The sequence below is a fragment of the Xyrauchen texanus genome, chromosome 18 (genome assembly GCF_025860055.1).
Source record: "Xyrauchen texanus isolate HMW12.3.18 chromosome 18, RBS_HiC_50CHRs, whole genome shotgun sequence".
Classification (NCBI taxonomy): domain Eukaryota; kingdom Metazoa; phylum Chordata; class Actinopteri; order Cypriniformes; family Catostomidae; genus Xyrauchen; species Xyrauchen texanus.
The window spans coordinates 14,258,137-14,283,923 of record NC_068293.1 but is presented as its reverse complement, the minus strand read 5'-3'; the positions used below and the strand labels follow the sequence as shown (position 1 = coordinate 14,283,923).

Here is a 25,787-nt window from a genome sequence, read left to right as displayed (position 1 = left end):
AATAAAGCAAAATTCATAGATATACTTAATGAAAACCTGAGAGTGCTCAGGACCTCAAACTGGGCTGAAGGTTCACATTACAACAGCACAGTGATCCTAAGAACAGTCAAGACACGTGAGAGTGGCTTAGGGATAACTCTGTGAATGTCCTTGAGTGGCCCAGCCAGAGCCCAGATTTGAACCCAATCGAACATCTCTGGAGAGACCCTGAAATGGCTGTCCACCGACCATCCCCATCCAACCTGACAGAGCTTGAAAGGATATGCAGAGAAGAATGGCAGAAAATCCACAAATCCAGGTGTGCAAAGCTTGTCACATCATACCCAAAAAGACTTGAGGCTGTAATCGCTGCCAAAGGTGTTTCAACTAAGAACTGAGTTCAGGTCTGAATACTTTTGTCAATGTGAAATTTCAGTTTTTTATTTTTAATACATTTTAAAGAAATAAAAAATCTGTTTTTTTGGTCATTATGGGGTATGGTGTGTAGATTGATGTGAGAAAAAAACTATAATTTTGTAAGGTATGGCGGAGGATCAGTGCCTTAACAGATTCCCGAACAAACAAGAACTTACTGTTAAAAACCCCCCCTAATTACTGAAATAGCGCCAACCAGCCTCCACAAGCACAATAAATGTATTGACAAAGAGACAATGAACTATTGACAGAGAACCGCATGTGACATCCGCATGCTCACCACGTGCTTATCATGTGGACAGGAGGGGGGAAACTTTGAACGTAAAAATGTGTGTGTGTGTGTGTTTTCCAGTTAAACACAGAACTGCATATTGCTAATGAAATACGTGTAATCCCTGTATGTTGTGTATTTCTGAGGTATATCAAACTCGTTAGAACTGTTTCGTTGTGTGTTTTAAACTCTGAGGCCTCATATTTAATAGCCTCAGTGTATATTCCCTTTCTAAGTGTACTAAATATACTTTTCTTGGTATCAAATTAAACCTTACGATTTGGCCTAGCTAAATTCGAATATAAGATCTTCAGTAGAATGATATTACGTTATGTTTTGCCATCTTTTGAGTCATTCAGCCCAAAATCTCTTACCGTCATAAACCCAGCCAGAAACATGCAAATGAGCCGTGACGGAACAAAGGAATCATTCTCCTGCCCAGAGTAATGGAGGCCTTTACGACCTCCAAAGGAATGTTCAGAGAAGTGCTGACCCTCCCTTCATTCTCTTACTGAGAAAGAGAAATGAACCCTGTTAATCCTATATATATATTCTATATATCCATGTGATAAATATTGACATGTATCTAATGTGCCATCTCACATTTTCCCTTAAATGTGCTTGATCTATGTTTTCTTGCAAACTAATGGGTTAATGTTTCAGACTTTGCATACTATGGTTAACCAAAATCATATGTGTGGCATATTTGGTCTCTATAACTTGGTATTTTGAAGATTGAAATGACTGTGTACATGATATGTCGATAACAACAGCATATTAGTATTACCAGTATGTTTCCTATTTTCTTTCTTGCACATGCAATGGGCAATTTTACAACAAAGAGCAATAAACCAAATTCCCGCCTAGAACTCAAACCCTTCTTATTGGTCGAGCCAATGAGAGGTGGGACCTGTTTCCGAGGGTATAAAATTGCTGCGCCCACTTCCTCTTCCTCTCTCTTAGCTCGCTCTTAGCCCTATCCACTCTCTTATCTTACCAACTCTTCTTAGCTCTCTCTCTCTTATCTCTTCACTCTCTTGCTGAATGATGCCAAACTAAAGGCCCCAAGGACTCCCAAGCATGTGCCAGGCTACGGCCTCGACTGCCCATTCACCAAGATCCTCTGACTCTCACTGGTTCTCTCTCATCAAGACAACATCATCAAAGATCAACTGGAGCCTCAACAAATTGCATCAGGACAGTTTAATTCAAATGGGACATGCAAGTATCAAACTTAGTCTCATTATTTGATACATTAAGTATCCTTAACCCCTTTCTAAAAAGGGCGTGTCAGAACTAATATGATGGTTTGCTCAGGCTGTTGATCTGCTGGACTTCAAACAATGCTATAACTTCTTGCCTTCCTGTATTCTGCTTCAGCCCTCTTTCCCTTGGTAAACTGTATGAATGTATGTATATGTATGTTAGAGTAGTTTAAATGTTTAGTCTAGTTAATAAAGTCTTGTTCATGTCACATGTAAAGTTGTCTGTGTCTCAAGCTCATATCTAAAGTCACTAATCATAGATTTTGACTACTTGCTCTTAATACTTAGTAAGAAAGACATTTCCCTTGCCCCGGAAATGTACATTTCTATTAATTAATTAATTAATAACCAAAATTGAGTGTTCACGGGATGAACCGAGTATTTGGTTGTAATGTTAATGTAGCTACATCAAGTTAACCCGATTAACTGATCCAAATATTCATAATCGATTATAACAAGTTATGATTGATTATTAATATTTCATAGAGCTGATTCAGCTACCTAATGGTGGAAGAATATAGAGCTGATTCGCTACATAATGGTGGAGAATGCGGGCATGATTAAACAAAGGTTATGAGCTTTAACCACTGTCAACTTAAAAGTGTGCATTGAATAATTCCGGTCAGAATAGGACATGACATGCGAAACGGCATTTGCTTCACTAGTTGCTGGCTTGTTTGGATGCGGATAAAGTGATGGCTTGAATTGACATCTCTACTGTAATTGAAAGAGTCTTAACACATTTAAGCATATTTTCAAAAGGTATCAGTGTACGAGTAATATGATTTTAGCGAAGAAACCCTAATTTCAGTATTAAAGTGTAAGTCTGTTTTGATGAAGGAATCTCAGCTCAGCGGCATGTAAACTGTACCAGAATTGATTGCTTAACCTGTTTCTGAGGAAGAAATCTCAGTACAGTGTTATATAAATGTAGATTTGGGCGATGCTCCCCTTTTCACAGTATAAAGGCCTTACAAATTATAGTTAGATTGATGTCCTTCATCTAAACTTTATCTGTGCATCTGAAAGGCTTAGCTTCCTGGTGGTCAAAACTGTGTTTCACTCACTGAAACTCTGAAGTGCAGTGGTTCCCATGACAACGACTTGTCACAGGAAGTGCTCACTCCAGATAGCACGTGTTTCCTTCCGACGCCATTTTGTAAACAAACCAGCCTAGGTGGCTAAGCTAACCCAACTTAGCAGCCCCTTAGCTTAGGCTAAGCTAACTAATAGCTTCAACAGTTAGCTGCTAGCATAATTTACATGAAGCCTTTATCTACAGCTTGTGTGCATGCAGAGTGAAGTGATCTAAACCATTTTCCTTTAACCCCATTTCTGGTTTCTGAATTTTCACTTTCTCTTTCCTTAACTTTAATTCTTCTCATCTAACTTCACCTGCACCTTTCAGGTGCATCCCTTACTGAACGCTGTTCAGCTAAATTTGCAGTTACTTTGTTAATTAAATCTAAAAACTTAATTACATGTAAACTGTTTAGATAGAGAATAATTTTTATAGTTATTGGGAACTTTCAATGGCACGTTGACTAAACTTTCTAGAGGGCCAAACAAATTGTGTGGTCTGGAACACGCAACAGCTGTGACCAACTATAGAATGATGTCCAAAGCAAATCTAATTGTTGATCATAGGTGCTATTGATTATTCCCAATACAAGGTTATTCTGCTATTTTAATCACTTCTTCAAGTCTTTTTATTATTTTTACTAATAATAGAAGTCAGCTATTCATTTTCCCATTTAACCCTCTTGGTCTAGTGTGGTTTTATTTCCCCATAAAACTGCAAAAGTAACTAGACATACTTTTCTTCTCGATTTTGTGTTTATTTGCAACAAGTTGCTTAAATTTTATGAGCCAGCTACACTAGTAATCTAGACGATTTCTACCGCATAATTTTGAGCACCACTAATAGACACAATCTAATAGGAAAGCTCTTCTCTTCCTCTTTCTTTCTCTTCTTCATGTGTTCAAAGATCAAGCCTGTTGTATGCTATCAGTAAGTGCTGATAAATAATTTGACCCAAAGAAACATCTTAAGTCATTTATTAAATCTAGGCTTACGCTCTTTTAGCAAAGCCACTCAGATCCACACAAATCTGAGCACCCTGCTATTTGCAGCTAAGATAGTAATAATCAGGAACACATTTCAATTGTTAACCACACCTAGCAAAACCTAGCTGTACATTATACACCTTGCTGTCTCACTTTGCCTTTAGCTCCAAATTCTGTTTGATCTTGCATTAGTCTCTTGCCCTTACTCTCACCAGAAGTGTGCCAAAAATGTTGCAGATGCTTAGCCTAACTGCCCAGATGGCAGGCCAAAAGGACTGGCTAGGTGTTTTGAGGAACACCCTTTTATCCATGACTGCTGACGACCTTCAGCAACAGAACAAAAAGCAACTGGAAAACGAGGGAGAAGAACTAATGACAGACGACTCAAACCAGAGGTATGAGCACAAATATCTGACTGAGGTTATCTTCCTGGCCCACAACCTCACAGGTTTGAAACAGGAGGTAAACAACCTCAAACGCCAGATCACTGAGTCCCAAACGGAGCTGACACATGCTAAAAACCGCATAGACCAGCTAGAGATGGAGGCTCAGGACAGACACACGGACCCTGGCAGAAGGGAGTCACAGGAGGTAATCCACAGACTTCAAACGGCTCTGACAGCTGCTAAACAACAAGAGCAGTTGGAAAAGACAGCTAGAGAGCACCTGGAAAAGGTACTTTTTCACAAAGATTCACTGTTAAAAACAGCAAATTCTGAACTCTTGGACAAAGATGCCAGAATCATGGCCTGTGAAGGTCAACTGAATGTGTCCAGAGCTGAAGTTAAAGTGCTGACTCAGCAGCTGGAAAACACCAAAGATGAACTTGACATGGTCCAACGAGAACTGAGACACTCTTACCTGCTGCAAAAGGAACCACAGCAGGAGAGACATCTCACTCCCCACTTGCAATCAGCAGAGAAACCTCCCCAGCCAAGCACAGAGTTACAAAGGGGGAGACAAACCCCACTGCTTAACACGTCATCGGACAGTTTCCTTAAAGCTTCTGCAGCCGCAGAAGGAAAAGGATTGATTCAGACGAATCTTGAAACGACACGTGTAGCGACACTCAAAGACCTCAACCGAATGGCCAGACATATCCCTGCATTTACACCAGAGCTTGCAGGAGACCACGACGTCCACGCTTACCTGCGAGACATTGACTTTCACCTGCAGTCTTTGATGAGTGTGAACCATCAAGATAGACTCCATCTGATCTGGATCACGTCCAGCCCAGAGTTGCGACGCTTTCTGGCTCGACAGCCAGAAAACATCCAGTCTAACTACCAGCAGCTGAAACAAGCCATCATAAGGGAATTCTCAGAGTCTAAAAACGGACTGATCGCTGCCCTAGACACCAAACAGGGTCAGCATGAAACTCCCTATGTTTACTACCACAGACTCAGACGAGCTTACTTCGAGCTCGCAACATACCTGGGATGGAGGAGGACGCCAGCTTCAAGAGCCTTTTCCTCCGAAACCTCCATCCTATGGTAAGTCACCATTTAGGCATTATGGCCTGCCCCCACACAATGCCTATCCAACAACTGCGTGACCTGACACAGAAGGCCTTTAACAAACACAAGGCCTCACCCAGCAAACACCACAGGACGTCCCACAGCAGTCTACAACAACATCCTCCTGTACACCTTTCAAACAGGTGCCGAACAGAGGCTGCACAAAGACAGCTAGAAACGCCTGTTACTGAGTTACAAGAGCTGCTAGCACTAGCAAAAGAGCTCCTGGAACAGAACTCCCCTGAGGAGTACTGGGAAGAACAAACCTCTGACTCTTGCCCAACACCACTCAGGCAAGCTCAAGTCAGCACTGCTGCCAGAGCAGAGTAACACTGCAGACTTCAGACACCTGGTGACTGGGTGCCGAACCAAGGGCTGAACGGCCACCTGCTGCCCTTTTGCTACCAGTACTAGGTCAGTCTGAAACTCGCTCCACACTACACAATGCCCATAACCACTCCCTGCAGCCACAAACAAGCACCTGCCTCAAACGAACTGACTTCATAATGACAGGTGACACACTGTCAAGGCACCTGCTGCCTCTGCACCTGTTGCAGAGACCTGGATGTGGCTACTGTCTACATCACCCACCGTGGAACAACTACCTGCTACAAAACCCTCATGATTCACCTGCCATCCGCCATTGTGATGATTGTCGTCCGATGATGTCTCCAACAGGGACACCACCTGGCGAAAAAGGGGGACTGTAAGGTATGGCGGAGGATCAGTGCCTTAACAGATTCCCGAACAAACAAGAACTTACTGTTAAAACCCCCCCCTAATTACTGAAATAGCGCCAACCAGCCTCCACAAGCACAATAAATGTATTGACAAAGAGACAATGAACTATTGACAGAGAACCGCATGTGACATCCGCATGCTCACCACGTGCTTATCATGTGGACAGGAGGGGGGAAACTTTGAACGTAAAAATGTGTGTGTGTGTGTGTTTTCCAGTTAAACACAGAACTGCATATTGCTAATGAAATACGTGTAATCCCTGTATGTTGTGTATTTCTGAGGTATATCAAACTCGTTAGAACTGTTTCGTTGTGTGTTTTAAACTCTGAGGCCTCATATTTAATAGCCTCAGTGTATATTCCCTTTCTAAGTGTACTAAATATACTTTTCTTGGTATCAAATTAAACCTTACGATTTGGCCTAGCTAAATTCGAATATAAGATCTTCAGTAGAATGATATTACGTTATGTTTTGCCATCTTTTGAGTCATTCAGCCCAAAATCTCTTACCGTCATAAACCCAGCCAGAAACATGCAAATGAGCCGTGATCGGAACAAAGGAATCATTCTCCTGCCCAGAGTAATGGAGGCCTTTACGACCTCCAAAGGAATGTTCAGAGAAGTGCTGACCCTCCCTTCATTCTCTTACTGAGAAAGAGAAATGAACCCTGTTAATCCTATATATATATTCTATATATCCATGTGATAAATATTGACATGTATCTAATGTGCCATCTCACATTTTCCCTTAAATGTGCTTGATCTATGTTTTCTTGCAAACTAATGGGTTAATGTTTCAGACTTTGCATACTATGGTTAACCAAAATCATATGTGTGGCATATTTGGTCTCTATAACTTGGTATTTTGAAGATTGAAATGACTGTGTACATGATATGTCGATAACAACAGCATATTAGTATTACCAGTATGTTTCCTATTTTCTTTCTTGCACATGCAATGGGCAATTTTACAACAAAGAGCAATAAACCAAATTCCCGCCTAGAACTCAAACCCTTCTTATTGGTCGAGCCAATGAGAGGTGGGACCTGTTTCCCGAGGGTATAAAATTGCTGCGCCCACTTCCTCTTCCTCTCTCTTAGCTCGCTCTTAGCCCTATCCACTCTCTTATCTTACCAACTCTTCTTAGCTTCTCTCTCTTATCTCTTCACTCTCTTGCTGAATGATGCCAAACTAAAGGCCCCAAGGACTCCCAGCTGTGCCAGGCTACGGCCTCGACTGCCCATTCACCAAGATCCTCTGACTCTCACTGGTTCTCTCTCATCAAGACAACATCATCAAAGATCAACTGGAGCCTCAACAAATTGCATCAGGACAGTTTAATTCAAATGGGACATGCAAGTATCAAACTTAGTCTCATTATTTGATACATTAAGTATCCTTAACCCCTTTCTAAAAAGGGCGTGTCAGAACTAATATGATGGTTTGCTCAGGCTGTTGATCTGCTGGACTTCAAACAATGCTATAACTTCTTGCCTTCCTGTATTCTGCTTCAGCCCTCTTTCCCTTGGTAAACTGTATGAATGTATGTATATGTATGTTAGAGTAGTTTAAATGTTTAGTCTAGTTAATAAAGTCTTGTTCATGTCACATGTAAAGTTGTCTGTGTCTCAAGCTCATATCTAAAGTCACTAATCATAGATTTTGACTACTTGCTCTTAATACTTAGTAAGAAAGACATTTCCCTTGCCCCGGAAATGTACATTTCTATTAATTAATTAATTAATAACCAAAATTGAGTGTTCACGGGATGAACCGAGTATTTGGTTGTAATGTTAATGTAGCTACATCAAGTTAACCCGATTAACTGATCCAAATATTCATAATCGATTATAACAAGTTATGATTGATTATTAATATTTCATAGAGCTGATTCGCTACCTAATGGTGGAAGAATATAGAGCTGATTCGCTACAATTTAAACATTTTAGCATAAGGTTGCAACATAAAAAGTAAACAAAATGAAGGGGTCTTAATACTTTCTGAATGCACTGTACATTGCATCTCCAACTTCATACCTTCTGAACAATAAAAAAAAAATATGCACACACAACCAATATATTGGTTATAAAAAGCTTAATTTGGTTGTTACTTAATATAGAACATTGTAACAGGGCCAGTGTAATTTCTGTGCCAATCAGAAATGCAAAAACAATGACATCACAAACACTGCCCTTTTTCCATTGGTTGAACAAATGGACAGCCCGATCACAAACTCACTCCATTGATTGAGACATTGTTTCTATGCTGGACATTCTGTGTTTATATTTTCAGGGGAATCAATCTACGAATGGCTTAGTTGCCAATGCAAATCAAGCAGGGACAACAAAAAAAACGCATCACCTTTAGAAACACATTTGCTTTGCTCTAATATGTTTTGCCTTGAAAACAGACATCGTAGATTGTCTTTCAGTACATGTCTAATGGAAGGAACATAGAACAATCATCAATAACACACTAAAAATTAAGACAATATATTGCTCAATAGGCTTTCAAGCTAGACCTACACCTAAACAAGAAACACAGGCACAGGTGGCTAAATTAAAAGTCAAGGTTGATATCATCCAGATGAAATCAGAGACACAAAAGCCTTCTCACTTAACATCCACACAAATACATCTCCACACCCGGAGACAAGTGTAAAAGATAAACTGAGATGTGCCACAAGACAAATAGATGGCACAGGTTTAGACAGCGAAGAACGTCACGGTACACTACGTTATGTGCATTATTATGAGGGGGCCGCCTCATCATGATGGAGCAGCTTAATCACAGAATCACATCAAGCTATCGCAAGCTCATAACACATGCACGAATGGTCAAAACACGTCATCGTTTTGCGAATTTACCTTAATGAGCATTTTAACAAATGCAAAACTCTATCATTCACCTCCTCCTTGAACATTAAATTTTATGCGAATTTAGAAAGTTTATTTGCATATCAAGCGTTTCCATTCAGGATTTCTAATGCACAATTTCAAAATGCACATAAAAATTGTTTGATGGAAACCCAGCTAGTTTGTTCGCAAAACAATGACATGTTTTGAACATTCGTGAGTGTGTTATGAGTGTGCGATAACTTGATGTAACCTGCCCAGTGAAAGATTAGACCTTGGCACACAATGCTTTGAACATAGCCCTCGTCATTCAGACGTGATTTACCCCCAGCTGGACGATAAAGTGGGTCTTCACAATCCGGCAGAACATTTTTGAGAGTGGACACTCCAAAGTATGAGGAGACTGGTGGCATGTGGGCATCGCAGCCATTTCTGCCCCATTATATCAAATATTACACACTTAAAATGAGATACTTGATCCAATCTTGCAAATAAACCTGTCCCTGAAGCAGGGAAGTCATTCAGCTTCTCAATCATAATGAGGTGGCTTCCCTCATGATCATGCGCATTACGTAGTGGATGGAAATCAAACATTTAGAGTGTGTTCACACTTGTAGTTCGGTTTTCTTGGTCCGGACCCAAAAAAAAAAAAAGATACATTTAAGTCCAGGCATTTTTAACATCGAACCTAAAGATACAAAACAAAAGCCATAAGGATAAGGTTACAATCTGATTGGACAGCTTTTATGATATATATTTTGCAATGGAACTTGTCAAACATCCAAAACAATGCTGGCTGCTGGCCTAAATGTGCTTAAACTCACTTTCCCTTAACCGATCACTGAACATTTTGAACACTTGAGCATTTTTGTGCGTTTTTTCCAGTATACTGTAAATATGCTCATCTGCCAAATGTTAATCAGGAACTTTACCTCCTCATTGCTCCACGTTTGCTCTCTGCTCATATTGTTTTGCGTACACCACTCTTTCCATGTTCTTAATTAAATATTTCTCAAATCTTTTTAATGTCACATCTTGTGACATCGCACCCCGTTATTGGTCCGTTTAGACGTCTTTGGTCCATGCTGCATTCATATATCAGTCGAACCGCACAAAGACTTAATTTCTAAGCGAACTGAGACCCCCTATTCAGGGGGTCCCAATCCGCTTGTTTGGTGCGCACCAAGGTTCGGATAGCAGCATTCACACTTGTTCAAATAAAATGCACTAACAGAGCAATCGCACCAGAAATCGTTTTAATTTAAACAAACCTGCCAAGTGTGAACACACCCTTAATGCCATTTCATCCCATGCCTGGGACTAGCAAAGTTGATGAGACAGTACATTACAGTGAGTGTTGGGTTATGGGGTGCAAGTGCTGGTCGAGTGCTCATCATTTAAAAGTATACTCGTTTGACCAAGAGTACATATGTACATGTCCGTTGAGTGCGCACTTGTGCAATATAACCGCTTTGAGATCCTCTTTTAGTGTTGTCAACAGAAGGCACATGAGAAGACAACGTGCACAGACGGTCCGCGTGTCTAGATAAACAAGGCTGCTTGCAAATACATACAAATCACGGAGCGCACCTTAAAAACAAAAATAGCCAACGTTTAAAGTTGTGTTGTGTTAATTTAAACAGAATGAAACTATGACACTATGACGTTATTTTATTTCTATTGGCAGGACAAAACAGACATATTGTACGACTTTTTTGTTTAATCTTTGCCCAAAATGTGGATGCTGCAGAGAGCTACATTAACTCTAACTATTAACTATTTGCATTCCTATTTGTTGAATTGAGGTGCATTGAGAACAGTTTTTCAATCTGATTGCAACTCCCTGACCTGAAATGAAATCAAGCCTAAAGCTTCCCAAGCCTTGCATTTGCGAGAGAGTGAGTGTATATGAGCAGTACAGATTTAGCTAAGAGTGTGTGATTGATTCGAGGCCAGTCAGTCGGCCTGCCTGCCCTCGGCCCGTGATGAATGAATGGAACTTTTAATTAACCTCCTGCACACACATCAATATTATTCACACACATTACCACATTTTCTTTGCTCTCCCATTACACCGTAACCTTTAAGATAGAGTTTTGGGGCTCTTTTTGAAATACCATGAGAAATGAAAAATTGTAAATACGGTGTTAAAAGTGTTGCGGAAAATCAATAAAGTGCGTTTTGCCCTTTTTGTTTGTTTTAAATTTGTTTTTGTCCCTCTTCACCTTCCAACACAAAGAAGCTAATGCAAAATGTTAAACTCTGAGCCAGGGGGTCTCCAAAGGGGGTCAGTGGTGGTACTGTAGGGGGACCACCGATTTTTTTATTGTTTCACTAAAAAGTAGTTAATAATGAAAATATCCTTAAAACAAAATACAATATTAAGCTAACTTCAACCACAGCTCAAGTTAAGCTAAAATGAAATGAAATGTTTCACTATGCCTCCCACTTTAAAATGTATCATCAAAACTAAAATGTAATGAACAAGTACGTGACTGTATATCAATAATGATTATTTTAATGGCTTTCCAATGTAAGCATCATAACAATGTAAATTATATATATATATATATATATATATATATATATATATATATATATATATATATATATATATATATATATATTTATATATATGCAATTTAGCAAAGGCCAAGTTTAAAATGCAATAGTCAGTTTTTCATGGTATGTAACAGGGGGTCCCTGATCGGTTTATCTACCTATCAAGGGGGTATCTAGGCCCAAAAAAGGTTTAAGACCCCAGATCCAAACAAGAAAGAAAAAAATCTATACCATGAATGAACTCTAGAGGGCAGAAATGAGCAAATGTACTCCATTATTCCTTGGCCCCTTTAAAAATAATCAAATCACTTATTGTCACTCAACCATATACACAAGTGCAACAGTGGGTGAAAGTCTCGGGTGCATTTCCGAGCAACATAGTAGTCATGACAGTGATGAGACATTTACACAACACTATTTACAAAACTAATATACAGGTACACATAATTACTCAACACAATATACAAATAATCATATACAATGTACAGTATACAATACACACCATACAGAATACAACGTATACAATAAAAATAGAATATATAAAATATACAGTAGGTTGTATAATGCTGTATTGACATTCAGGCTGTCAGTTGATAGTAAGTTGCCAGTGTGTTGTTAAGACTGAATATAATTTATGACAGTCTTAGATTAATAAAGTGCAGTGCTGATGTTTATTGATCGTGAGAGATCAAGAGTTCAAAAGTCTTGGGGGAAGAAGCTGTCATGTAATCGGCTGGTGCGGGTCCTGATGCTGCGATACCTCCTCTCTAATGGTAGCAATAAGAGCAGCCCATGACTTGGGTGGCTGGAGTCTCTGATGATCCTCCGAGCTTACTCTCACACACCGTCTGGTATATATGTCTTCTAGGGAGGGAAGCTCACCTCCGATGATGTGTCTGGCCATTTGCACCACCCTTTGCAGGGCTTTGCGGTTGAGGGTAGTGCTGTTACTGTACCAGGTAGTGATTCAGCCAGTCAGGATGCTCTCTACAGTGCTGGTGAAGAACCGTGTGAGGATGTGGCAGTTCATTCCAAACTTCCTCAGCCGTCTCAGGAAGAAGAGGTGCTGGTGAGCCTTCTTTACAACAGCCTCAGTGTGGACGGACCATGTGAGTTCAGTGGCAGGCCGTGCATTTAAAGTCTAGGCCTTTAGTGTGATTCATGCCATTATGAAAACATGGTTTCACCCTATGCCTTTGGGCACCATACATTATGTTGCAGCTAACTAATATCAATCGACATTTTAAAAACACATTCACGCATGAAAGCCAGAACTTGAAATGACACTTAATGCTCAAATAAGCCTAATTTTAACTGCATGACTGTTTTGTGAAATAAACGTCTCCCAAACGGACAGTCAAAAATAATATTTTTTAATATGAATCTACCAAGGAGGTCTATAATACCTGGAAAAATCGATCTTATAATATTGCTGATTTAAACGTTGCTTGTAATAAATAAAATTTTATCCGGGTACACGGTTATGCTGCGTTCCATTCAAGTTGGATGTGGGAAATTCCTACTTGATATCTCCGACCATAAATGCATTCCATTCCCCGATATTCAGAAGATGACATTTAAGAAAACAAAACTGCAATGCTCACGTTAGCTTTGCAGGGGTTTGACTCTTATTAGAGATGTCTCCTAGCAACCCAGCTGATAAAAAATGCTGCAGTGCTAGAATATGTGCTTCAGGTGTACAAATATCAAAAGAGATTATAATATTTTATACACCTGTTTCTGCAGGCATTTGTTAAACAAGCTTTAATATCATGTAATGTGGAAACAAACTCATTTATCAATATTACTTGGTGAATGTTTATCACTTTCTTTGTATATTTAATGTATCCTGGGTCACATTTCCTTTTATGTTGCATAGTTTTGTTCATGGTTTTCAAGTACAAGGACATGCATCAAGTGATTGACGTCAACAACAAAATCTACAGGAAGTTTTCTCTCACCCTTTAAAAAATTGAAGAGCATATTTACTTCTATGAGCCCATTACTATCCCATTTATTTTCTCATTTCAAAAATAATTTAAACAGAACATACATATTACACAGAAGGAAAGGCTCTTCATTATTATGGTTAGGTCAGTGTAGCTAGTCTTAAATAATAGTAATAATATAATACTAGCTGAAACACATCTTGAAACTTTAACTACAACTGCCACTGTTGATATAAAATGGGTTCAAATAGATTCTACCTTTAGATTATTTCATATGAATATTGCCACAATATAGCAGTTACTTTTACACATGTAAAATCGTGAAACAATTTTGTAAAGGTGATGGTGTATAGTAAAAAAATATAGCGCATAGCACAACATTGCTCTTTTCCTCCTCAGTGCTGTTTGGTATGTCAGGGCTGTCTACTGTTTGAGAGGTTTGACGTGACTTCCTCCATAACGCTTCAAACTAGAAAAGTCTAGAATTGAAATTGGTCACATCAGTTCTGAGGTCTGCGCTCCACAATATCGAGGGAAGCCCGTTTGTTGCACGTGTGCGTCAGAGAGCAGAGCAGATCATTTGCGTGAGCTGGTTCAGTTACACTCGTGCGAAAGTGCAGATGAGAAGCCTTTAGCTGATTGCGAGATTATCATTAAATCTGCCTCGGCAGTCCTATATAGGCTATCACTTGGGTGGCTGCCAAAATATCTTCAATGGGAGAACCATTGCATTGTTCTTTCCATGCTGTCCGCGACCCAGTCCGAATAGACCTGCAACCCACCAGTTGAGAAACACTGCTTTAACTCACACACACACACACACACACACTTATGTCAGACCCCCTTGCCTCACTTCTCACTGACATTTTCTCCGCTCTGTCTGTGTGTGTGTGTGTGTCTGTGTGTGTGTGTCTGTGTGTGTGTGTGTGTGTGTGTGTGTGTTGCAAGTTGACGAGTCAGACCGGCAGTCGAAGAGGAAAGGAGATGCGCACACACACACAGATGAGATTCTCCATCCGGTTGCATTTTTTTCTCAATACCGTAGATAAGCAAATGTACTTGGTATGATAACCATAAATTTTCACACTGTGGTACACCGTGAAACTGGTGCAACCCTATTTCCGAGTTGAATGGAACGCAGCACAACTTTTTAAAACCTGATCCGACACTGAACGCTCAAGCAGCATAATTTACATTTAGAAAATTCCTGATGTTGCTATAACAATGCAAAAAGCACTTACCAAATTACTTGAAGTGAAAATCAGCCCTCCTTTCCTGTTTAATAAATTAAGCAATCACACGGTCATACAGAACATCTTGTGTTTTAAATCCATAAGGATCTCTTTCTAAGAGGTTATGTGGCAGTGACAGCCGACTGGTCAGTAAGATCTCGTGCTTTTCGCTCTTGAATTACAGGTGAAACTCGAAAAATTTGAATATCGTGCAAAAGTTCATTAATTTCAGTAATTCAACTTAAAAGGTTAAACTAATATATTATATAGACTCATTACAAGCAAAGTAAGATATTTCAAGCCTTTATTTGATATAATTTTGATGATTATGGCTTACAGCTTATGAAAACCCCAAATTCAGAATCTCAGAAAATTATGGCGCTTTTCCATTACCAGTACCAGCTCGCCTCGGCTTGCCTCGACTCGGCTCGCTTTTCGCTCCGTTTTCCATTGCAGACAGTACCGCCACAAATAATACCCGGTCGTCATAGCGACACCGCAGGAAACTGCCGTGACGTAATCTTATACGCGACACACATCCGCTACCCACACACACAGGACAATGGAGGAAATCGAGTGTATGCTGTTTTTGATCCTCGGGATGTGGCTGTTTCTCACAGCAAGAAGACAAACGTTGTTTCATGAGAGGCTGAGGGCAGCAAAACGAAACACTGCTGAAAAAAACAGGAGAGTTTGGGAATTACTACAGAGTTCAGACTACGAGACGAATCCGGTTGTTCACAGCCGACGCAAGAGGTTAAGTTATGCTAACATAGCTAACGTTTGCATATGTGTAAATACTATACTATATGCAAAGTATTTAATCAGCTTTATAGCTACCAGTATTACGTACTAAAATGTGCATGGTTTATGTGTTTCAGATCTGTTTAGCTTTGCAAAGTCGCGCGGCAGACCGTCTGTTTGGGCTTTCAACCGAGCTACCGATTCACTGACACTGGACGGCTGACAGTAGAACAGCAGATCTACAACAAGAAAATATGTCGAGCACGGGTAGTGGTTGAAAACGCTTTTGGTAGACTGAAGGGAAGGTGGCGTTGCCTCATGAAAAGAAATGACTGTGATGTTACAATTGTGAAATCTATGATTCTTACTTGCTGTGCTTTGCATAACCTTTGTGAGAGTCACGGAGAGGACTATGACAATGACTGGGATGCACCTGCAGCAGCAGAGCCTGTGGTGGCAGTGGCACAGGGTGTTGAGGAGGAGGGCAGAGATGTACGAGAGGGTCTGATGCGTTATTTTAATTGCTAAATAAATACATTATCATAAAATATGTTGTCTCTGCTGTTTTTCATTAAAGGTTATCACAGTATACAATCTGAAAATACTTGCTCAAACCCTTGTAAAAAAGCAAACCATCAAAAAAGACACTGTTTGTAATAAGTTTCAAAAAGGTTTTATTTAAACACGCATACAAATAGAAAAAAATATAATATTAATATAAATTCACACATCCAACTATATACATATGTTACATGTAGTGCAAACATTTAATTAAAATAAACAAAGGGGTTTCAGTCCAGGGGCGGTGGAACAGCATCCCACCGGTTCAGTGCCTGGACAAGCTGGCTCAGGGTTCCCAGAAAGGCCTGGTTGAAGGACGACATTGCAGCAATCTCCTCTCTCCTTAAAGCCGCTCGAGTTCTCGGGCATGTGCTGCATCATCGAGTGCCATCTGTAAATGGCGCTCCCGCTGTGCCATAATAATAGTTTTGTAGGCTATATCTGTGCAAACTATTTAAAAATGGCGGAGTTATTCTGGATACTCCGTCTGGCGCGCGCAATGATGACGCAGTGAATAGTGACGATTCTCTCTGACCAATCAGCAGTCGGCATTGTTTTTACGTCACATTTTAGTATCGCCTCAGCCCGCTCAGAACCTCGCCGGAGGTGGTACGAAAAAAAGTACCCGAAAGCAGGTACAGGTACAACTTTTACACAGTGGAAAACCAAACAAAGTCGAGTCGAGTTGAGCCGAGGCGAACTGGTACTGTGTAGTGGAAAAGCGCCATTAGAATATTGTGAAAAGGTTCAGTATTGTAGGCTCAAAGTGTCACACTCTAATCAGCTAAACACCTGCAAAGGGTTCCTGAGCCTTTAAATGGTCTCTCAGTCTGGTTCAGTTGAATTCACAATCATGGGGAAGACTGCTGACCTGACAGTTGTGCAGAAAACCATCATTGACACCCTCCACAAGGAGGGAAAGCCTCAAAAGGTAATTGCAAAAGAAGTTGGATGTTCTCAAAGTGCTGTATCAAAGCACATTAATAGGAAGTTAAGTGGAAGGGAAAAGTGTGGAAGAAAAAGGTGCACAAGCAGCAGGGATGACCGTAGCCTGGAGAGGATTGTCAGGAAAAGGCCATTCAAATGTGTGGGGAGCTTCACAAGGAGTGGACTGAGGCTGGAGTTACTGCATCAAGAGCCACCACACACAGACGGGTCCTGGACATGGGCTTCAAATGTCAAACGTCTTACCTGGGCTAAAGAAAAAAGAACTGGTCTGTTGCTCAGTGGTCCAAAGTCCTCTTTTCTGATGAGAGCAAATTTTGCATCTCATTTGGAAACCAAGGTCCCAGAGTCTGGAGGAAGAATGGAGAGGCACACAATCCAAGATGCTTGAAGTCCAGTGTGAAGTTTCCACAGTCTGTGTTGGTTTGGGGAGCCATGTCATCGGCTGGTGTTGGTCCACTGTGCTTTATTAAGTCCAGAGTCAACGCAGCCTTCTACCGGGACATTTTAGAGCACTTCATGCTTCCTTCAGCAGACAAGCTTTATGGAGATGCTGACTTCATTTTCCAGCAGGACTTGGCACCTGCCCACACTGCCAAAAGTACCAAAACCTGGTTCAATGACCATGGTATTACTGTGCTTGATTGGCCAGCAAACTCGCATGACCTGAACCCCATAGAGAATCTATGGGGCATTGCCAAGAGAAAGATGAGAGACATGAGACCAAACAATGCAGAAGAGCTGAAGGCCGCTATTGAAGCATCTTGGTCTTCCATAACACCTCAGCAGTGCCACAGGCTGATAGCATCCATGCCACGCGCATTGAGGCAGTAATTAATGCAAAAGGGGCCCAAACCAAGTACTGAGTACATATGCATGATTATACTTTTCAGAGGGCCGACATTTCTGTATTTAAAATCCTTTTTTTTATTGATTTCATGTAATATTCAAATTTTCTGAGATTCTGAATTTGGGGTTTTCATAAGCTGTAAGCCATAATCATAAAAATTATATCAAATAAAGGCTTGAAATATCTTACTTTGCTTGTAATGAGTCTAAATAATATATTAGTTTCACCTTTTAAGTTGAATTACTTAAATTAATGAACTTTTGCACGATATTCTAATTTTTCGAGTTTCACCTGTATGTACATCACTTAAAGCAGGGGTGTCAAACTCAGTTCCTGGAGGGCTGCAGCCCTGCAGAGTTTAGCTCCAAAATGCCTCATAGTAATCTTCAAGCACTCCTGAAGACCTTGATTAGCTGCTTCAGGTGTGTTTAATTATGGTTGGAGCTAAACTCTGCTGGATTGTGGCCCTCTAGGAACCGAGTTTGACACCCCTGACTTAGCGTAATTGCGTCACTCAAGGCCAGCTAGAAGGCCTCGACTGGGACATATACTAAAAATCACACCCTCCAAGAACAAATAGACCAATCTGATAGGCTGATGAATCTGACAATCTGACTTCAGTTGCTCATTCATTTGCACTGTTGAGGGATTCTGTAGAAATTCTGAAGGCCTGAAGGGGTGAAGCTCAGACTCACATGCTGCTTCGGCTAACAAGCTTGGCTTTGGGCATGCAATTTGTGAAACAGTTGTCTCAGCTCCTTGGTCTTAATGACGTTGAGGGAGAGGTTGTGCTCCTGACACCAGCATGTCAGGACGTGCACCTCCTCTCTGTAGGCTCTTTCATCATTGTCAGTGATCAGACCTACCACCGTCATATCATCAGCAAACTTAATGATGGCATTGATGGCATGTACAGGGAATACAGGGGTGGGCTGAGAACACAGCCCAGCGGGGCTCCAGTGATGAGGATCAGTGATGAGGAGATGTTGCTGCCCATTCTAACCACCTGGTGTCTGCTTGACAGGAAGTCCAGGATCCAGCTGCACAGCGAGGAGTTTAAGCGCAGAGCCTGGAGTTTCTGTTCAAGCTTGGAGGGCACTATGGGGTTAAATGCTGAGCTGTAGTCTACAAACAGCATTCTCACATATGTGTTCCTTTTTTCCAGGTGGGAGGGAGCAGTGTGTAGTGTAGATGCAATGGCATCATCACCTATCAGCGGTTGTTGCGGTAAGCAAACTGCAGTGAATCCAGTGTGGAGGGCAAATCAGAGCAGATGTAATCTCCGATTAGTCTCTCAAAGCATTTGCTGATGATGGGGGTCAGAGCATCAGGACGCCAATCATTAAAGCAAGTGATTTTGGATTGCGTTGGTACATGCACAATGGTGGATGTTTTAAAGCATGTGAGGACTATACATAAGGCATGGCTGACTCCAGCCAAAAAAAAAAAAGAAAACAACTCAGCAGAACAGATTCAAATGAATATTCTAATGTCTTCCTCTGTTCATATATTGATGAGAGTGTTGACTAATGTAGCATTTTTTTGCCTCCAGTAGAATGTGAATCATAGCTATGAGCGTTTCATTAACACATAGAGCATGCATCTGTGAGTATGTGATGGTGTGTGCTCGCACATATGAGGAACAAATCAGAAGAAAAATACATCAGAAATCTGAAAACTTTTTACTTCAACAGCTTCTGCAATTAAACTAGTGCACATATTCACACCAAACAGACAAAAATAGATTTTAAAAGGAATAGTTCACCTAAAATAATGTCTTCACCCTCATTAAAGGGATAGTTCACCCCAAAATGAATATTCTCTCATGATTTACTTACCCTCCTGGCATCCCACAAGATGTGTATTACTTTCTTCTCCAGAACACAAATTAAGATTTAAAAAATAATATTTCAGCTCTGTAGGTTCATACAATGCAAGTGAAAGGTGCCAAAACCTTGAAGCTCCAAAATCCACATAAAGTGAGCATAAAAGTAATTCATATGACTCCAGTGTTTAAATCCATAACTTCTAAAGCAATATGATAGGTGTGGGCAAGAAACAAAATCAAAATTATGTGGTGGAGCATCTGGGTCTTTACATACAGTAAACACCACTAACCAGGGAGATAACATTGGCTATGCAACTTTGTTGTCAAGTTAGCAAAGCTGAATTTTTATGAGAAGTTTTTGCAAGCTCTCGGTTCATGAGGTGTGGATTCGTACAGGGGTTTTATACCTGTGGGCACCTGTATGCTTACACATACAAGGAATTTTTCTTGGTGACAGGAGCTTCCAGTGAACAACAATACAAAAACAGCAGCAAGACATAGATAATTAAAAACAAAAAACAAAAAAAGAATACAAATAATTAATTATACATATAAGTACATACACTCACCTTCATACATACCCACATACACACACGTAGTGATAATCTAGTCTATTACAAATCCGTTACATAAAAAACAGAAATACAGTATATTATGTACAGTGCAATGTATGTAATGGCAGAAGTGGATATGTTGGATAATAGAAATAGACTTAAACTGTGTAATGCACATAATTATTGCTCAGTGGGGCAATTTAACTGTTCATGAGATGGATAGCCTAAGGGGAAAAAACTGTTCCTGTACCTGACGGTTCTGGTGTTCAGAGCTCTGAAGCGCCGGCCAGAAGGCAACAGTTTAAAAAGGTAGTGGGCTTGGTGAGTGGGGTCCAGAGTGATTTTACCAGCCTTTTTCCTCACTCTGGAAGTGTATAGTTCTTGAAGGGGGGGCAGGGGGCAACCAATAATCCTCTCAGCACTCCGAACTGTCCTCTGTAGTCTTCAGATGTCTGATTTCGTAGCTGCACCAAACCAGACAGTTATTGAAGTACAGAGGACAGACTCAATGACTGCTGTGTAGAACTGCATCAGCAGTGCCTGTGGCATATAGGCCCATTTCAAGATAATGTATTTGTAACATTCCCTCATATTAATTTTTTGAGAACAAAACTAACGGACCAAGCATCACCCACGCTGAGCGGGACTGCGTGAATATCTGTCTTGTTCTTTCTCCTGAACAAATTCTGTTTTCTACATAACTGCTGCAGTGTCCAGATACTAATAACTCTGATGTGACAACAGGCCAAGGATTTCTTTACTCCTAAGTCCTATCCAAAATTATGATTTAACTAAATTCTCCACATCCATTTCTTGCAATAATGAAGCTTCTGGCACAGCATCCATTCTACTGTTGTGATGATGCGTTTAACATTGTAAATTTTTCTCTCAAAATACTTCTACTTTATTCATGCAATATACTACATTATTCTCATAATGCTGCAACTTTATTTTTGAAATTTAATAATTGTATTTTTGTAAAAGGCATACAATGAGATTATTCTCAAAACATTTCGACATTATTGTCATAACACAATGACTTGATTCTTTAAATCTCAAGACTTTTTAATATTAGCATGGCACCAAATGCCGTTATAAGGAGCACATTGAAATGTATGCATTTATTCACTGAAAAACTTTACATTTCTCAAGGCAAGATTTTTTGTAGATCGTGACTTCAACTTCAGTCAATTCCTCACACAAAGCTATCATATGGTTCCAGAAGTAAACTGGCATAAAGTGCAGCAGTCAAGGACTACTTTTATGGTGTATTTGTCCCTTTAAGAGCTGGACAGCCACTGGTTACCATATGCTTTTGTTATGGGAAAAAGCAGCAAAAAAATTCTTCAAAATTCATATGGCTTAGACAGATTTGTCAATTCTGGGTGAACCATTCTTTTAACTAGATATTTTGTAAAGCTTACCAACAGTATAATTACAAAAACCACAGGATCACAATTAGACTGGCCCTCTAAGTAACACATCCAATACCATATGCAACGTTTAGTTCAATTTATATATCATACATACATTCGTAATGTGCCAGAAGAAGTGTTGAGAACATAATGGGTTCAATACCACATATCACAATGTCTGATGCAGCAACCACAGTTAGTTTGTGTATACACTACGCCAAGCACATTTTGTGTGTTAACAGTCGAGTGGTATGTTATCTTCATTAAAGAGTAAGATGCATGGTAATTACCAGAATGTGGCTCATGTTCCTATTGACTTAAGATCTTACGACCTAACAAGATAAATGCTGCATTCCACAAAAGCAAACATGTAACTAGGGTTGCAAAGGGGCGGGTAATTTCCGGTAATTTTCCGGAAAGTTTCCGGTAAATTTCCATGGGAAGTTAAGCTGGGGAATTTTGGAAATATTCCATATTAGAAACTTTCCATGGGAATAATGGGAATTAATGGGAATTTAGGGGAACTAACTGGGAATTAATTGTAATTCATCGATCATTGTATCATATCAAAGCATAAATATAAACAGAAGTCATAAGAAAACATCCATGCAAAAGGTTTTCAACAGATATTTCAACAGATTTATTTGTAAGTAGAACAGAACAAGTTTTAATTATTTTACTGAACAATCACTTGTTTCATGGAAGAACAAAAATAGGAATATTGGGTTAAATATTACTCATCCCCCAACCCCACTCAATCAAAAATGCACCCCCATCCAAAAATCCCCACAAAGTCCCATTCAAAATGTTAAAAAAAAAAAAAACCTTCTCCCTCCAAAACGTCCCATTAAACATGCAAATCTTCCTTCAAGCAATCCTCTGCAGTTTTGCTCAGTCAGAGGGCTCTTCGTGGGCCTCATCAACGTCCAATAACACGTCCACTTCCTCAACTTCCAACTCTTCCTCTTCAGTGTCACTTTCCAGCCTTGTTGAGGATGGCTCTGTGTCAGGCTCAAAGAGCCTTAGGTTTGCCCGAATACCAACCAGTTTTTCCACTCTTACATTTGTGAGCGTGTTCCCAAACAGCGCTATTTTGGCTGTGGTGAATCACGTGCCAAGCATGGGGGGGGGCATCGCGATGTCGGCTAAACATCGTGATGTCTGTCAGCCATCACGATGGACGATGATATCGTCCATCGGCCCAACCCTAGTAAGAATACTAATGCAATGGCATGAACAGATACATAAATAGTAAGGCTAGCTAAACAACTGGAATGATCTTGAAAACATATTGCAGGAGGCAGAGAAAAACAGCCACATGAGGTAGCTAGCATATGCCTTATGTGGTAAATAAAGTTATGCTAGCTTATTTAGCATCTAACTTATCAGCATTGCTACTAGATGAATACATTTGTATGTAATATTTTCAATTTAAACATTTAATAAATATATTTCCCCATAATATCATCAAAACTTACTTCACTTTGTTTTGTCCACAGGCTAAAATGTGTGCCTTCAATAGTCTTGTGCTTTGGGCTTCTGTACATGTGATGGAGTTATGCACAGTGCCAGTAGGGGGTGTGGTCTCAATAGCCATGCAGTAAGCAGTGTTCTATGTGCATGTGATTGAGGAATGGCATGGATATTCAAGTGTATTTGAATGGCATCTGTTTGTTTTAGTCAAGATTATGCTAAAATATACTTTCCTCAACTATATTTAAGTTCCCTATGAAGAGCCAACCCTCAACTTTGAAAATTCCCACTTTATTCCCGTTTATTCCCATAAATTGCTGTTAATTACCTTAAATTCCCATTAATTCCCATGGAAAGTTTCCATCTTTGAAAATTCCCAGAATTTTGCAACCCTACATGTAACATTTGTGTTCGCTTTTGAAAACTTATTTCAAAAATAAATTTTGCAGCATACTTGCCTACAGCTTGTTTTAAATGACATATACTTTAAATATTTACATGCAATGATTAAATAAATACTGTAGTACAGAAAAAGTGCCATTTATATTGAAAGAAAACCCCACTCCCAGCTTACAAAAAGCAAAGAACAATTATTGGATCACCAGGATACAGTAACGCAGGCTGTGACATTTGGGAAAGTTGTCACCATGGCAACGTCACTACAGTGAAAGCTCATTACTCATCCCGGTCTGGATTTATGGGTAAATACCCAATGAAGCCACACTACCCAATGGGCAAGTGCGTGCCTCTCCATCTATGGAAAAGGTAAGGAGAGAAAAAGAGCACCCGTGTTCTTATAAGGTGTGTGTGTGTGTGTGTGTGTGTGTGTGTGTCCATGTTAGCTTGAATGAAATGCAGTCAATTACGGCACAGAATATTCATACAAATTAATGCTCATAAAAAGGCACCACCAAGTTAATAGCCTGACTCTTAATCTTTAAATCATGACAATTCTTCATCTTTTCATATGTAGATTTTTCAATTCAATTTTTAATATGTAAACTATTCCACAGAAATGAACTGCATTCCCTTTGGCTAAACTGTATAAAACAATTCCATACTTAATTATTATTAGGCGACATTCCAGAAATCATCTTCCTCTGAGAGAGAGAGAGAGCGAGAGAGACCCAAACAGCCTGGTGCATTCACTTTTAGTGTACAGAACTCAAAAGCTTTGCATCAGATAGACCATTTGATGTCAGTGAGAATTCAATTAGGAGGAAAATGCCCTTTTTTGTTATTGAGTTTGGAGCGGCCAAACAGCTCAATATTCAGAGAAGGACAAATAGAAAACCCCAAGGGCTCATTGGAGAGACCACTCTTTTCCTGAGTGAGGGTGGTCCAAATGGGCTCCTCGCAAGCAAATGTCAATGATTCACTTTCCATATGAAACACAGATGTTTGTTGTATGTCCATAATGAACTGAACATTTTGGAATGAACATTTTGTCCATAAAAAGGATATAAATACATAACATATCAAAATGTCTATTATGACCTCTATCAAAGACCTAAAAGTGCTTCACATTTGGAGTCACAACATTTAGCATCTTCAACATAATTTTCACAGGGAATATATTGGGTGCATATTGAATTTGTGGCTTCACCTGATGATTTTTCATTTAACATGTTTTTTTCCATAAATTCACACATTTTCTCTCAACATTTGCGAGAGAAAATGTGTTCTGTTAGAAATCCGTGACCGGTTTCAAACATTGCTTTGTGTTGCTCTGGGATAACTGAGATTGCCAAACATTGGGGCTGATTGCACAGCTATTAACAATACAAATGATTGCAGCAAACACTATGGAAAGCCAGTGCAACCTAGCTTTATGCATCATTGTTTTAATATTGCATGGTAAACTACACAAGTCCTGCACAAGTTCATGCTGAATACAGCTAATAAACCTTCTATTTTGTAGGTTTTTTATGAATAAAGTTTATTGGTCCTCAAGATTACGTTACATAGCTGAGGGTGCAAATTAAATACCATGAAGACAGCACTACAAACACCTGAACAATAAGCCCTTTTGCTGACAATCAGTTTTGGAGTTTAAAAACACAGTTAATAGGTGAAAATTGGAAGAGCGTACTGGTTACAATGAATACAATTACAATGAATGGGGACAAGAGATTAGCATTAACCCCACTGACCATACTATCAAAATGGTGTGATTTCAAATCACATTATGTTTGATAATATATAATCTGTCCTCCAGTGTATCTGCTGTGAAGTGTACGGTGTCTTTTTTCTTTTCTTTTTTAATTCAGTGCACATTAAAGAACTAACGATGGGGAATCAGTCAGTACAGGAGAAAGTCATGTGCGAAAGAGTTAGATGAACTGATTTTTCACTCAAAGCGTTTCACTCAAAACGTTTCACTCAAAGAAATTAATTACTATTTTGAAACATGTATATTAATCACGAGCACTTGAAGTGGAGACTCCAGTCATGTCAATAAACTTATTAAAGCGGTTTTATTCTACATGGAGAGGGTATCCTCAAGGGGGCTGCCATGTTAAGGTCACATGACGGGTCGAATAC

At 39.8% G+C, this 25,787-nt stretch overlaps 1 protein-coding gene across 2 annotated transcripts in view; it reads right to left on the bottom strand.

Moving 5' to 3' along the window:
- LOC127658564 (partitioning defective 3 homolog B-like) overlaps positions 1-25,787 on the bottom strand; it is a 460,995-nt gene that overhangs the window by 409,334 nt on the left and 25,874 nt on the right. The gene's annotated exons all lie outside the window — the stretch shown is intronic.